Source organism: Mirounga leonina, unplaced genomic scaffold, assembly GCF_011800145.1.
Source record: "Mirounga leonina isolate KUSES-001 unplaced genomic scaffold, KU_Mleo_1.0 Mir_199, whole genome shotgun sequence".
In the NCBI taxonomy this organism is placed as follows: domain Eukaryota; kingdom Metazoa; phylum Chordata; class Mammalia; order Carnivora; family Phocidae; genus Mirounga; species Mirounga leonina.
The window spans coordinates 10,275,975-10,291,649 of NW_023270498.1; positions in this window are offsets into that span (position 1 = coordinate 10,275,975).

A 15,675-nucleotide genomic window follows, 5' to 3' on the forward strand; every position below is an offset into this window, starting at 1 on the left:
ATGGATGAATCTTCAGTGCAAATCGCTAAGTGAAAGAAGCCTAGATTCAAAAGACTACATATTGTATGATTCCATGTATATGGCTTTCTGGAAAAGGCACACTAGGGGGATAAAGAAGCCATCAGTGGCTGTCAGGGCTTAGGGGTTGACTGTAGAGGGGACATTTTGAGGCATACGGAGACTTTGCAGTATCCTCACTGTGATGTGGCATGATTTTACACCTAGTTTCAGGTGGTTCTAGTTATTGTCAGTCCATCACCAGTGATCTGATCAGTTCCACATTAGAGAGAACATCCAGTTTTGGAGAGGTTGACACTGTAACCCTCACTCTCTAATGAAGTACTGCCTGCCCTGAGAAGTTTACAGTCCTTTACTATATTCCTTTTGTTATGGACTCCCCTCCCCATAAAAACTGTCCATACAAGATTTCCTCTGATAGCCCCCCCCTCATCTGAATGCTTACTTCCCTTTGCGTTTGCTTCATAACGCTTTGTCCCTGGAATAGAGAGCTTTGAATGCAGAACCTTAGGTTGTCACTTAGGTGTCTTAGGACCAGCTGCTGAGGGATTTGGATCTAGTTCTTAAGGAAAAGGTGATTGAAATAAGCTGAACAAGTCAAGTGAAGGAGCTGTACCTCAGAGGGTGATGCCAGAAAACTAAAGACCTGCCCTGCTTTATAGTCTAACAACAACAATAATGGCAACAAGTATATTTACCCTGGGAGGCAAACTTTGGAGTGTAAGAGAGACTAGTCCCACAGAAGGAGGAGTTCTGACAAGTGAACAAGCCGGATGATGTGGATGGTGACTGAAGTGAGGCCACCAGGGGCCCTTCTGGGTACAGCAGCCATGACAAGTAGGACCACTGGGGGGCGTCGGTGGAGCACATATGGGTCACAAGAGCACAAAAGGGTGACTCTGTTGACATAGTGGTGGAATTTAAGCTGCTCTAGGATCTTGCTGTAAGGAAAAATGAGAGAGAGCACTGAGAGGCATTCAGGTAAAGGATTCCATGATGATGAAAATCACTTAACTGTATCTTGTACTACAGAACCAGGAAATGCAGTCTCATGACCAGCATTTTCATAGATGTGTATGATGTAATGGATACTCCTGGACACCGTCCCACCCAGGATCATTCTCACTCTTGCTATCTAAGCAAGGGAGGTGAGGCTCCTTACTACCATAGACAACCTCAAATGCCAGTCCCACGGGGAATAAAGCCTTATCAGCTTTTCTGAGAGAAGATGTGTGTTCCATCTGCACCTGCTCAGAATTCCACCCACCTTTGGCCAACGGCGACCCACAATGCAAATCTCTCCTGTCATCTAACTTTTCATTCACTATGCTGTGTCTTCTTCCATAATTCTTCCTAATTATGACCTTCCTTTGATCCATCATTTTCTGAATCCTTCATTCCATCCCAATAAACTTTCCTTCATCTTCATCTTCTTCAAAGAATATTCTCTCCATGTCCATGCCTGGGCACATCATCCTATCTCTGCGTTGTTCCTTCCTCTCCCTCCATAGGCTTAACCTCTTCCACCTTTGAGGTCTTGTCACCTAACCCTATCTCCCTGTTGCAGATTCCTGGCCATTCTCCCTCATTCACTGAGGACTGAGGTACCTGAATCTTCCAGCTCAAGGCCTGTTATCACTGGAAAACTTCAGCATTCATTTGTTCTCTGAACTCTGTGTTGTCTTTACTACTATTCCTCATTAGCCACCATTCCTGTGACCATACCCTGCATTGGGGATGGCAACCATGTAGCGCTATTGCCCAAATTCCCACAGCCTGAGATCTTTGAGATGTCATATTATTCTTTCCTCTGACTGGATAGGGTACTAGAACTCTTCCCAACACAGTGCATCTGAGGGGAATCTTAGCCACATTCCTATACTAGATGATTACTCAGAACTGCACAATGCCTGAGATCTTAAATTCCAGGAAACTATTCTCGCTCTTTTTACCACCTGCTCTTCCAATTCATTGAGAACATCATTATTTCATCTACCTCTTTCTAGGCCACTTGATATCTAGTAGCCTTGTTCTTCTGGCAACCATCCCAATATGCCAAACCCAGGACCAAACAAACCATCCCTGGTCTATGTTCCCACCTGTCTTTGCTCAGCAAATCACAGCTGGGAGTGATTTCACAATCATGCTAAAACAAAAGCATGGCCTCCATAAAGGATCAAGTGGTTCTTTGGTGCCATTTCAAAATCTTTTTATGTGCCATATTTTCTGCCTGGCACATTTTAAATGCCTTTCTAGTAGTTGGAGAATTAAAAAATGTGCATCCCCCTTTCCCTGGCTTTCTTTACAACTAAACCACAGACCTATGATCTAGGTGCCCCCAGTTGAGCTCATTCATGTGAGACCTTAATCTGAAAGTCAACAGTGAAAAGAAGTGGGCTCCTGTGAGGTATCAGTTCAACTGGCAAGGGAAGAAGCAAAAACATCCAGATGTTGAAGTTGGCAGTGGCTACAAGATTGAGGGGACAGAAGTTCCTTCCACTGTGGGCCAAGGTAGACACATCAGGGGAATGGGAAAACATTTCCCATATTGCAATACAGTATGTCCTTTGATTGTCCATAATTTACCTTTACAACCTCCATTCTTATGTACTTGGCTCACAGTAGGTGCTTAATAAATTTTTAGTATTGATGACTTGCCCAAAGTCACTCAAGATAGAGAAGCCAATGCCAAATTCATTCTTTCAACTCTAAAGCCACTAGTCTTTCCCAGACATAGCTGACAGAGCTATTCTCTGTATCTGACTCCCACCATTAGGCCTGGGATAAACAAGATGGGTGCTTACAATGAAGTGCTCACATCCTCTGGCCTTCCTGCTTCTGGCTCGGCAGCAGACATGGTAGGATAGTTGCAGAGGGCATAGTGCATTCTATATTTGCTAAGGGGGATGATTCACTGTACCTCCTAAAAGAAAAAGCTAAACTTGTGTCCTGAGACACAACCTTGAGGAAAGTGTGAACAGCACTGTGGGAAGTCTGAGTGGTGAGAAATGACCAGTGGCTTAGAGGCCTTCCCAGTGCCAGAGAGAGTTTGCAGGGGAAACATTCAGGGTTAAAGGAAAACAGGTCTGTTGCATCTCTAAATGAAAGAACCATAGCACCTTGAAATGCATGCAACTAAATCTTCAGTTGTTTCAAAAGTATTTTTACAATAGTGTTGCTCAAGACTCTGCATGTGTTGCACTTTGAAACATGTGGTAGAGACAGTGGTGTGTCTTGGCCCATCCATTTCCTTTTTCTCCTAGTACAGAAAAACTGCTCTTCCCAGGAAGTGTTTTTCTCTTCCATAGGAGGTCTACATACTGCTGCTGGTGCCACCGCCCAGTCTCTGGTGGTCTCTGAGAAGCTCCAGGGCATTTGTGAGCACTCAACACCAACACTGATGGGCGGTGGAAAATAGCCTTTGCCATCATCATTGCAGTTGAGAGTATGGGGACAGATATGCTCCTGTGGTGTTGAGGAAAGCAGATGTCAACCTCACCAACACTTCAGGGTTGCTCACTGAGGATGAGGTGGAACATATGATCACCATTACACAGAATCCAAACCAGTACAAGATCCAAGACTGGCTGTGAAGAGATAGGAACTGATGGACGGAGAGTAGAGCCAGGTCAGGCCAAAGGTCTGGACAACAAGCTCTGTGAAGACCTGGATCGACTGAAGATTTGGGCCCATGAGGCCTGTACCTCTTCCCATATGGTATCCCTATATTGCAGTAAGTTTCTTTCTTTTCTTTTCTTTTCTTCTTCTTCTTTCTTTTTTAAAATTGCATTTATTTATTTGACACAGAGAGAGAGAGCACAAGCAGGGGAAGCGGCAGGCAGTGGGAGAGGGAGAAGCAGGCTCCCAGCTGAGCAGGGAGCCCGATGTGGGGCTCAATCCCAGGACCCTGGGATCATGACCTGAGCTGAAGGCAGATGCTTAACCGACTGAGCCACCCAGGCACCCCTGTAGTAAGTTTCTTAATGGTCCATAATTTACCTTTACAACCTTGGCCTTTGTGTCAAAGGCCAGCACACAAAATCACAGGCTGCTGCGGCTGCACCATAGGTATGTCCAAGAAAAAATAAAACTGTAGGACTTTTCTGTTAATATATAGTTTATACACCTACAAAAGAAATGGGGTCATGTGACTTCTAGCCAGCGGAATGCAGATGAAAGTGATGTAACCACCATTTGTGCTTCCAAAAACCTATGAGGTCTTCCAATTCCCCTCTGCCCATGGCTGGACGTAAAGATTCTGGAATCTGGAGTCACACAGTAGAAGGAGCCAGAATGTCTGATGTCACCACTTGGAGAAGAGGCTCCTGAGGAATCACCCTGGAGACCTGACTAACTAAGCTCTTTGTTAGGCTGTGATGTGCATGAGATATAACCCTTTCATTGAGATATGACAGACACATTATGGATTATATCAGTGACTGGCATCAATCATCCTGACTAACATAGACCATGACCAAGATTTTCATCTACTGCTTAAAAAACCAGTGGATGGTACCTTTTAAAATAAAGCTTACATTAGGGCAATTCAGTTTGGAAAATATTTATTAAGTGTTTACACTGTAAGTTCCTTTTTACCTTGGGAAACTCTTATCTGCCCTCTACCTGGAATTTTCTTCTGCTCATGGCCCACCTCTCACTCATGCTGCAACTCTCTCAGCTTACCTCCCATGCCCACAGAGAAGCTTTTTCCAAAAGCAGGCTCCCTCACCATTTTCTCTCATAACACCTTGTTGGTTTCCTTACACAACACTAATAACAATTTATTTTTTTTAAAGATTTATTTATTTATTTTAGAGAGACAGAGCACACAGCAGGGGGAGAGGCAGAGGGAGAGGGAGAGAATCTCAAGCAGACTCCCCACTGAGTGTGGAGCCTGACACAGGGCTTGATCTCATGACCCTGTGATCATGACCTGAGCCAAAATTAAGAGTTGGCTGCTTAACCGACTGAGCCACCCAGGTGCCCCTACAATTTCTAATAATACATTTTTCTCTGTGTGTGTGTTTATTCTCCATTAGAGAGTAAGCTCTGTGAGACTGAAGCTCATCACTGCAGAGACCTTACTCATGGAATGCAGCACATGGTGGGAGACAGTTGTATGAATGACTAAATGAATGAATACATACATGCTTTGGTCATTAGCACTGCAGAGAACAAAGTTGAATACAATGAATTAGTGATTAATAGTGAGGCTTAGTCAAGTATATAGATAAGGACAAGACAAAATGCAACGTGGTATTTTTCAAAAGTTATAGAATAAGAAGTGAACCTAAAGGAGTTCTCAATGGCCAACACTGGAACAATTTGAGCAACCAAATAGATAATATAGTATTGGATTATAATCCAAAGTATAAAATAAATATCCATGAGTCCATACTGACATAAATAAATGCTTGAATAAATAAATAAATGGGAAGAAGAGACAAACCTCACATACAGAAGAATTCTAAGTAGCTCATGTAGGTCCTTCCCCCCAAGGAGACAGCATCTAATCCCTGCCACTTGAATGTGGGTGTGCTTAGTGATTGCTTCCAAAAAAGCAGAGTATGGAAAGAGGGGAGAAAGTAGCTTGACAGTGGAGGAACTTGGCAAAAATTACCTCAGCTAGGTATTTTGTTATAGCAGTCTGAAGACAGTAAGCCTAGGTATGTGTATGTGTGTGCGCACCCACACACGCACACAGGCAGACACACACACACACGCACATATATGTATATATGAATTAATTATAAAGAATTGGCTCTTGCAGTTATGAAGGCTGGCAAGTCCAAGATCTGCAGAGCCAATATATATACCAGTTCAAGTCCAAAGGCTGGCATGGCAGACTACTGTAGAACCAGGAAGAGCTGATGCCCTAATTCAAAGGTCATCAGGCAAAAGAAATTCTATGTCACTTGGGGAAGGGCCATCCTTTTGCTATATTCAAGCCTTCAACTGATTGAATGAGACCCACCACAATGTGAGGGCAATTTGCTTAACTCAGTCTACTAATTTACATGTTGTTCTCATGTAAAAACACCCTCACAGAAACACCCAGTTGGTTTGCTCTGGGTTTCAGCGCAAAAAACAAACACAAAAGCAAAAATAAAACCATCCAAACAAACAAAAACACCCAGAATAATGTTTGACCATTAAATTAACCATCACAGAACCTAGGGAAACATGATAAGTAAATGTAATGTGGTTTTCTAAATAAGATCTTGGAACAGAAAAGAATATTAGGCAAAAGTAAGGAAATCTGAGTAAAGTACAGACTTTATTTAATAATAACATATCAATATTGGTTTATTGATTGGGACAAATGCATTACAGTAATGTAAATTGCTAGTAATAGAGGAAACTGTGTGAGTGGTATATGGGAACTCTCTGTACTAATTTTGCAATTTTCCTGGAAATCCAAAACTATTCTAAAATAAAAAATACATTTAAAAAAATGTTAGAGTAGTGTGTGTATAGGAAACACCACGTCTGAGTAATGGTGTCAAGAAAGGTTTCCTGGACAAGGTGGTTTTTGAAATATCTATTTCAAATGCAGGTGAGCACCAGAACGTGGAAGCCCTTGAATGTCAGGCTGGAAGGTTTTTATCTGAATGTCTTAGTTGGAGCTCTAGATATTAAAAATTAGATCAGAGAAAAAGTGGGGAAAGGGAAGCCAAACAGATTATTGCTGGGTCCAAGGGAAGGTATGGAGGGATCCAATATGGTGCTAACAGTGGAAGCAGAAAGAAAGTAGTGGATTTGAAAGACACCAAGGAGTGAGTTGATGGGATTTAGGAGCAGGCTGGATATAATGAAAGATCCAAAGGATTTTAAAGGATTTTTCAGGGATTTTAGCTTGAGAGACCTGAAGAATGGTGGTGACCAGGATTAAGGTAAGACAAGACCAAGAGCAGATTTAGAGAAGAATGAAATTTTACATTTGCATTATCCTCAAACTATTCTGGACAGGACATCTGGAAAGTCTTGGAAAATATACATGTGGTATTTGGGAGGGTGCCTCTGGTTAGAGATAGAGGTATTGGAGTCCTTGTCAGAGGTGGGAAATAGCTGGAGTCCTGGACATAGAAGAGATGCTCAAAGGGAGGAGGAAGGAAGAAGGTAAAGGACACAATGCTGGAAGACCTGGATCTATAAGGGGAAATAACACAGAAACCAGAGGACTTTAAGAGGCCAGAGGAGAAACAGTGATGTGACTGAAGCTTAGTATAACTGCCTGCCCCCTCCCTGAAGAAATAAAGCAAAAGAAAACCAACAGCCCTATAAAATATGCTGCAATTGATCAATCTAAACAAAAAACAAAAAACAAAAAATTCAGGAAAGGAGAAGTTATAGCCTATTGGGAAGTCTTTTACTGTTAAGTAGAAATGACCATTGAAGGTGTGGTTAACAAATTGAATGCAAAGGCAAAAAAAAGATTTGGGGGAATGGGCAGTTGATATAAAGAAGGGGACATTACAATAATAACCTAGACTTGCAAGTTAGAAATAAAATAAAGAGTGAATCATAGAATTAAAGGTATCTTTATATTTAAAGAATAAGCAGGGCGCCTGAGTGGCTCAGTTGTTAAGCATCTGCTTTCGGCTTGGGTCATGATCCCGGAGTCCTGGGATCGAGCCCCACATCGGACTCCCTGCTGACTCAGCAGGGAGTCTGCTTCTCCCTCTGACCCTCACCCCACTTGTGCTCTCTCTCTCTCTCTTTCAAATAAATAAAAGTTTTAAAAAAATGAAAGAAAAAAGAATAAACAAAATTTATTGTATTATCCTGATATAGTTTATTATTTACTTGATACTCAAGTGCAAATGGTATTAAACTGATGGTTTAAAGCATGATTTTTAATATCTGTTACTTCAAAAAGAGAAAATAAATGAAAGTATATATCAGATAGAAAACAAATTATACAGCAAAGAAGAATAAAGAGGAAACAATGTTTTAATATGCTTTAAGAGGCACCAGAAATATAGAAAATTTACTAATTTGATTGCAAGTGCAACTCAGTTAGAAAACACTATTAAAATGCAAAAATATCAGATTAGGCTAAAATGCCAGTTCAAAAGAAAACAAAATATTGTAACAGAAAAGTTAAAAAATAAATAGGCAAAAATGTAAAATGTAAAATGATTTGTACACAAGGTTGTTCATCACCACATTAATAATACCAGAGCAATACAAACACCCAGTGTCCACCACCATGACATTTGTTGGATGAACTGTGGCACATCTACACAGTGCAGAACTGTGTGCCCTTCAGGCTTTTACTGGTGTAAGGATGATCTCTCTATCCTGCTGCAGAGATGCTTCCAGGACACATGGCTGCAGGAGTCACTTAGGTATTCTCTCTCCCCAGACAGTGACAGGAGTGCACTTCCATGCCCACTTGGATTTTGCTTTTGCCAATTCAGTGTGAGTGGAAGCATTATGCCTCAGCTCCATGTGGAGTTGTTGCGAGGCAGTGTGTGACTGGACTTTTTTCTTTTCCTTCTGCTGAGCCCACACAGAGTTCCAGATGGTAGTTGCTCCTTTAGCTTGGGTTCCTAGCTGATTGGCAAGGGGCATGTAACATGAGTGAGACACAGACTTTTGCTGCATAAAGCCCCTGAGATTTTGTGTCAGTTTGTTGCTGCATCTTAACACAGTATCTTAGCAGATACATAAACTTGTAACCAGAAGTAGGGTGCCTTGGGATGGGATATTGTCTAAGGCCCAGCAGTTGAGTGTTTGGAAACTTAGTGGAAGCTGGAAGGATGGTGATCCATGCTATGCAGTGGTAAAACATCTGGTCACATTTGATCAAAGAGGATAACACGTGGAGAAGGAATTTCTTGAGGTCCAGAGAGTCATAAAAAGAGTGGCCTGGGAGCCCCTGCAGAGATCAGAGCAGTCCTGCTCAAGAAACAGCCCCTAGGTAGAAGGTCCTCATGACTGCAGCCCAGTGGGATCTCAGAGTTGCTATGGAGATTGCTATGTTCCTCCCATTGGTCCACTTTCCAACTAGGAATTTCAACCATGACAATCTTACTCCATCCCTTCAGGGCATGTTGTTGGGTGTATGAGTGTGTGTGTGGTGGGTAGATGGTCAGATAACTTATCATTTTGGTTCATAAGTCTCTGGATCCAGGAAGCATATCAAATGTGAATAGATACAACCACCTTAGAGAACTATTTGATAGGTAAACATAAATATGATATGAATTATTAAAAATAAAATATATTTATATCCCATAGCCCAGCAATTTCCCTCCTAGATAAAAAACCCAAGAATGCATATAACCACCAAAAGACAGGTACAGCATTTTTATCCAAAATAATCCAAAATAAGAAACAGTCGAAATGTCCATCAATAGTAGAATGAATAAATAAATTGTGGTATTTTTACAATAGAATACTATTGAACAATATACAGGAATGAACACTTACTACATAACAACATCTCAGGGATATGATGTTGAGTGAAAGGAGTCAAACATAAAAGATTATATACTGTATGATTCTATTTATATGAAATTCAAGAACAGGCAACTATATTGATAGAAATCAAAATAGTAACTATCTCTGTGTTGGGAAAAGGGCACAAAGAAACCTTCCAGGGTGCTAGAAGTGTTCTGTTATACCTCAGAGACAAAATTTCAAATAAAATAAAATATAAACAAAATAAGAAAAGCCACGACTGGATCCAGCGTAGAGACATACACTGACCCCCAGCATCGGGGCTACCACCAATCATCCAAAGAGTCTGGACTTGGAGACTAAGGCCAGGAATGGGTTAGTTAGCATCTTCAGGTTAGACGAGTGTATTTGTATGCAGGAAAGAATTTGAAGCAAATATTTACTGCCAAGGAAAGTGGGCTCTGATCGTTATTATGACTGTTCACAGGTGTGCTGGCTTTCTCTCTTCCCAAGCATATAATAAAGTTGCACTTCTCCGAAAATAGCTATGGCCATATTTTCTACAGCCAGTGAAATGTGAGTGAAATGCGGTGAGTCCTTTGAAAAGCAGAGCAGGATCTGCCACGTTCCCTTCCCTCTGCAACTCACCAGGTAGAACTGCTCCCTCTGCTCGGGGCCAGAGGGAGCACCTGAGAGGGACACGGACTCCGAGATGAGAAGTGGACTTGTGTTTCAAACCACTGAGGTCTCAGTATTGTAGGCAAACGTACGCACACAGGCAGACACCAGCCTATCCTGATAGCTGGCAATCGTTAAGTAGAAAAGGCCAGTGGTAAGAAAACTATTTTTATGTATCCTTATATGAAAGAAGGGGGAGGAATAGGAATAGATATGTATATTTGCTATTTTCAGAAAGAAACAGTGGAAGAATACCACAAAAATTAATTTTTAAAAAATTATTGATAATGGAAAAGAAGGAAGAGTTAAGAGGACACAGGGAGAAGCCAGACTCCTTTGACTATACCTTAACATACAGTTCTCTTGACAGCGACAAAATTATTTAGAGCTAAACACACACACACACACACATGAAGCTGAACAAGATCAGTGGACTGAACAATGTTGATATTCTGGTTGTGATATCATACTATAGTTTTACAAATGTTACTGTTGGGGGAAACTGAGTGAAACGTGTGCATGATCTCTCTGTACTATTTCTTACAACTGCATGCAAATCTACGCATATTTCATTAAATATCAAAATAAATCAAGAAGAATAAAAAGCATTCCCTATATATGACAGCAAATTGTATCAAATGATTCAATTGTAGTTCAAGTTAGTGACCTAATCATATGAAGAACAAAATTATTTCAAATAACTTTAGAATAAATATTTTGATTGCACATCCTTAGTGAAATATATTACAGAGGCAAATTAAGCTATGAAGAAAACTTTTTTTTTTTTTTTTTTTTAAGATTTTGCTTTTAAGTAATCTCTACACCCAATGTGGGGCTCGAACTTACAAACCTGAGATCAAGAGTCACATGTTCTACTGACTGAGCCAGCCAGATGCTCTGGCTATGAAGAAATCTTAAACTTTATTTAGTAACCTTACCATCCTTAGTAATAGCAGTATGACTATGAAATACATTTTTCTAAACTGTAAGTTAAAGCAAATAAATACTTACATTAATACTGTTAGGAACTAAAATTCTCAGCATTCGGCAACAAAGCTGCAAGTGTAAAATCAAAGAAATAAAAGTCCTGTAACACTGCATTCAAAATGAAAATAACAGTATGAAGTCATTATTATTTTCCTTTTCAAAACAATATATTTCTGGGCACCTGGCTCAGTTGTTAAGCGTCTGCCTTCGGCTCAGGTTATGATCCCAGGGTCCTGGGATTGAGCCCCACGTTGGGCTCCCTGCTCTGCGGGAAGCCTGCTTCTCCCTCTCCCCCTCCCCCTGCTTGTGTTCCCTCTCTCGCTGTCTCTCTCTCTGTCAAATAAATAAAATCTTTAAAATATATATATATATATTTCTCAGTTTTTTTCCATTTAAAAATCCTGAAGGCAGTGACAAACGGGGAGCAATCAGCACCCCAAGCAAACAGATCAGAACCTCTAAATATTATTCACTCTGGTGATAGATTGCTTGCAATAATGGTCTCAACCATTCCCCTGGTATTCATATGCTTGAGTGTTTCCCTTGGAGTCTAGACTTGGCCATGTGACTTGCTTTGGCCAATAGGACATTAACAAATGTGATGTAAGCAGAGACTTGAAAGCACTTTCTCCTTCAGATTTATCCTCTTGCTGCCCTTGGCGACTTTGTGACCGTCAACATATGAAGAACCCTCGTAAACTGACTGGATTAAAGAAATATAGCCTATTTGCCCCTGGTGTCCTAGCCTACTGCCCACCAAAGACTTGCCATGTGAGCAAGACCATCTACATAAATTTCAGGGATAGTACAAAATGAAAATGTGGGGCCCTTTGTTTAAAACATATTAAGGAGAGCATTTGTTTTGATGAGCATTGGGTGTTGTGTGTAAGTGATGAATCCCTGAATCCTACTCCAGAAACCAATATTGCACTGTATGTTAACTACCTAAAATTTAAATTAAAAAAAAGAAAGGAAGAAAGAAACAAGAAAACCAGCCACAGCAGAGCCCTGGGGCCAAGTGTGAGTCTCTTCAGAGCAATGGGCTGTGTGTGACTGAAACGGTCACAAACCTGGCCCTGCATGCAAATAAGACTATCTTAGATCATCTAGTTACCTACATTGTTTATGACAGATGTGTGAGAGAGCTCGGCAGAGACAAGATGAGTGGTCTCAGACAACCCACAGAATCATGAGCTAAAATATTGGTTAGTTTCAGCCACTAGGTTTTGGGACACTTGCAGCAGAAGCTACCTGACCTAAGCACCAGTGTCTAAAATATTATGAACTACTGTCTAAAGAACATCAGGAAAAAAACTATAAATATATATTGAAATCTAATTAATAATATCCTCAATGAAGTATTTAAGGGGAAATGTACTGATTTTTTTTTTTTAAGATTTTATTTATTTATTTGACAGAGAGATAGAGAGCACAAACAGGGGGAGTAGCAGAGGGAGTGGGAGAAGCAGGCTCTCCGCTGACCAGGGAGCCCGATGCGGGACTCGATCCCAGGACCCTGGGATCATTACCTGAGCCGAAGACAGCCGCTTAATCGACTGAGCCACCCAGGCGCCCCGAAATGTACTGATTTCTATAAGTTACTTTGAAATTCACTAGAAAAATAGCAAAGATTCATGGATCAATACAGCAGGGATAGATGGATACATGTGAAAAAACAAGTATACTGAAATGTTAATGGCTAAATCTAGTAGACAAATATATCAATGTTCACTGTACAATTCTTCCAAATTGTCTTTATGTTTAAAAATTCTCAAAACAAAATCTTGAATAAGAAAGGATGCAAGAGCCAAATACTGATTGAAACACATATTAAATATATAAAACCCTGTGTAGTTACGATGATACTCAAAAAATGACTTAAGACCGGTCACCATTATTGATAACAAGGACACCAACTCCATGTTCTAAAAATTGGCCAGTAAAGGGAAGGAATTCCATATCTACCCTGCTTTTCCTATATGACCAATATTTATCCTCATTGATAAGGGAAAGTTTGTTTATTTACAGGGTAATTCCAACTAAAAATGAGTGGGTGATAGAAACCCATCATTTTGCAAGTCCTAATGAACTAATTGATTCAGGCAAAGCTCCACTAATAGATGAAACCCTTAGATGAAAAGTTAATGGGGAACTTGACAGTGGAAGAATCAGACTGTTGGCACCAGAATCCGCTGATCAGACTTCACATCACTGAGAGTGGGTCAAACACACATTAGGTGCCTTCTGATGTAATATATCAAGGACACAGAACTACCTATGTATTAATTGTGTCAAATACAATTGAATCTGCATCCAATCAATTACTAAGGTTAACTTCCTGTTTACATGGAAGGGGACAGTGGAAGAAGCTAAATAACATAAGGAAGTAAACATAAAAATTCAAAATGTGAAATATTCTGCAGAACAATAAACCAAGGCATGACAAAGATGGGGGTGGGGACCACACTAGATGAGCAGTATGTAAGAGACCTAATGATCAAATGTACTGTGTGGGTTTGTTTGCTTCCTAACTCAAACAACCTACCTATAAAATGATATTTTTAATTAATTAATTTATTCTTTCTAAGCCAGGTGTGGAGCCCAGTGTGGGGCTTGAACTCATGACCCTGAGATCAAGACCAGAGCTGAAATCAAGAGTTGGACACTTAACCGACTGAGCCACCCAGGCGCCCCAAAACGATATCTTTAAGCAGAGAAATTTTCATTTGGATTGGGTATTTGAGGATAACAAGGAATTGGTATGTTTTGTTAAGTGTGATAACATTGTAACCATTAATAAAAATATCCATATTTGTAAGGGTAAAATGATAAAATGTCTGGGATTTGCTTGAAAGACTAAAAGTTAATTCAAAAAAGGAAAAATGAAGTAAGTATAGCAAAATCTTGATACTTGTTGGCATATGGGGGAGTTGTTATAGTCCTTTTTTAAAATTTTATTTTATTATGTTAGTGTTATGTTCCTTTTGAAAAAATTTTATTTATGTTTGAAAAACTTTTTCAAAATAAAAATAGTAGTCTTCTGGATATTCGGGTGAAAAACAGCATCACAAGAAATTTTTAAATATTCAAAATACAAGGAGAAAACTTCTGAAACTCAATTGTCACAGAAAGCTTTAACACATTACTCATAATTTGTGACAACAGATTAAAAACATATTTAGATTTGACTCATTTTACTATCCTTTGGATGGATGGATATTTACAAAATAATGAAGGCAAAATTCGAATTGGACAAACAAAAGCGGGTTACTTTTATAAGTGAGTAAAGAAGTTGCTTCTTTCATTTAAAAATTTTTTTTTTATTTTTTAAAGATTTTGTTTATTTATTTGACAGAGAGACAGAGTGAGAGAGGGAACACAAGCAGGGGGAGCGGGAGAGGGAGAAGCAGGCCTCCCACTGAGCAGGGAGCCCGATGCGGGCTCGATCCCAGGACTCCGGGATCACGACCTGAGCCGAAGGCAGACGCTTAACGACTGAGCTGCCCAGGCGCCCCAAGAAGTTGCTTCTTTTAAAGAAAACGTAATAAAACAGAAAAACATGTATAAAATATACTCAGGGTTGGTGATGTTAACAATGAGATGGTTTCGGGCGCCTGGGCGGCTCAGTCGTTAATCGTCTGCCTTCAGCTCAGGTCATGATCCCAGGGTCCTGGGATCAAGCCCCACATCGGGCTCCCTGCTGGGCGGGAGGCCTGCTTCTCCCTCTCCCGCTCCCCCTGCTTGTGTTCCTGCTCTGGCTATCTCTCTCTCTGTCAAATAAATAAATAAAATCTTAAAAACAAACAAACAAACAAAAACAATGAGATGGTTTCACATATAAACCTGGGGAATTGTAAGTTAATCATTTAACTACTATCGTCTTATGTATAAGATAGAGAAATGAGTACAAGATGTTTGGACCTCAACATTTTGACACTAAGCACATTCTGAAGATACTTGATAGAGGAGTGTTCAAATAAACTCCAGTAGGTCCACTTAATTCCTTGATCAATTTCTATCCCCAGTGCCGACCTATAGAACTTTCTAGATGATGGAAGTATTCTATGTCTGCACGACTTAATATGGTAGCCTCTAGCCCCACACAGCTACTGAGGACTTGGAATTTGGCTATGGCAACTGCAAAAGTGAACTGTTAATCTAATTTTATTTGCAGTCATTATTTATTTGGGTGTAAATAGACCCATGTGGCTCATTGCTACCAATTCAATAGCAGCTACCAACACAGTCAAATCATTGCCAGTTATTCGATATTTATTTTTATTTTGCTAAAATAATTTTCACGGAGATGAACTATTTTCCATTAGTGTTTTAGAAATGTTTGATTCATTAGGCCTTATTTGTTTGTTTCTATCAAATTTTATACATTATAGCTTCTACCACCGTGTGTGTTGTTTTTGTTTTTGCATTCTTTCTCCCAAGTCCACCTCTCTCAAGTAAAAATGTTAAGATTTATATTTTATCAAGAAGATTTAATTCTTCAATTTTTATTCAAAAACAAAATTTACTTTTGTAGTTTTGTCTATTTTAGTGATAATTTTTAGACAGTCACTATGAATTGAATAC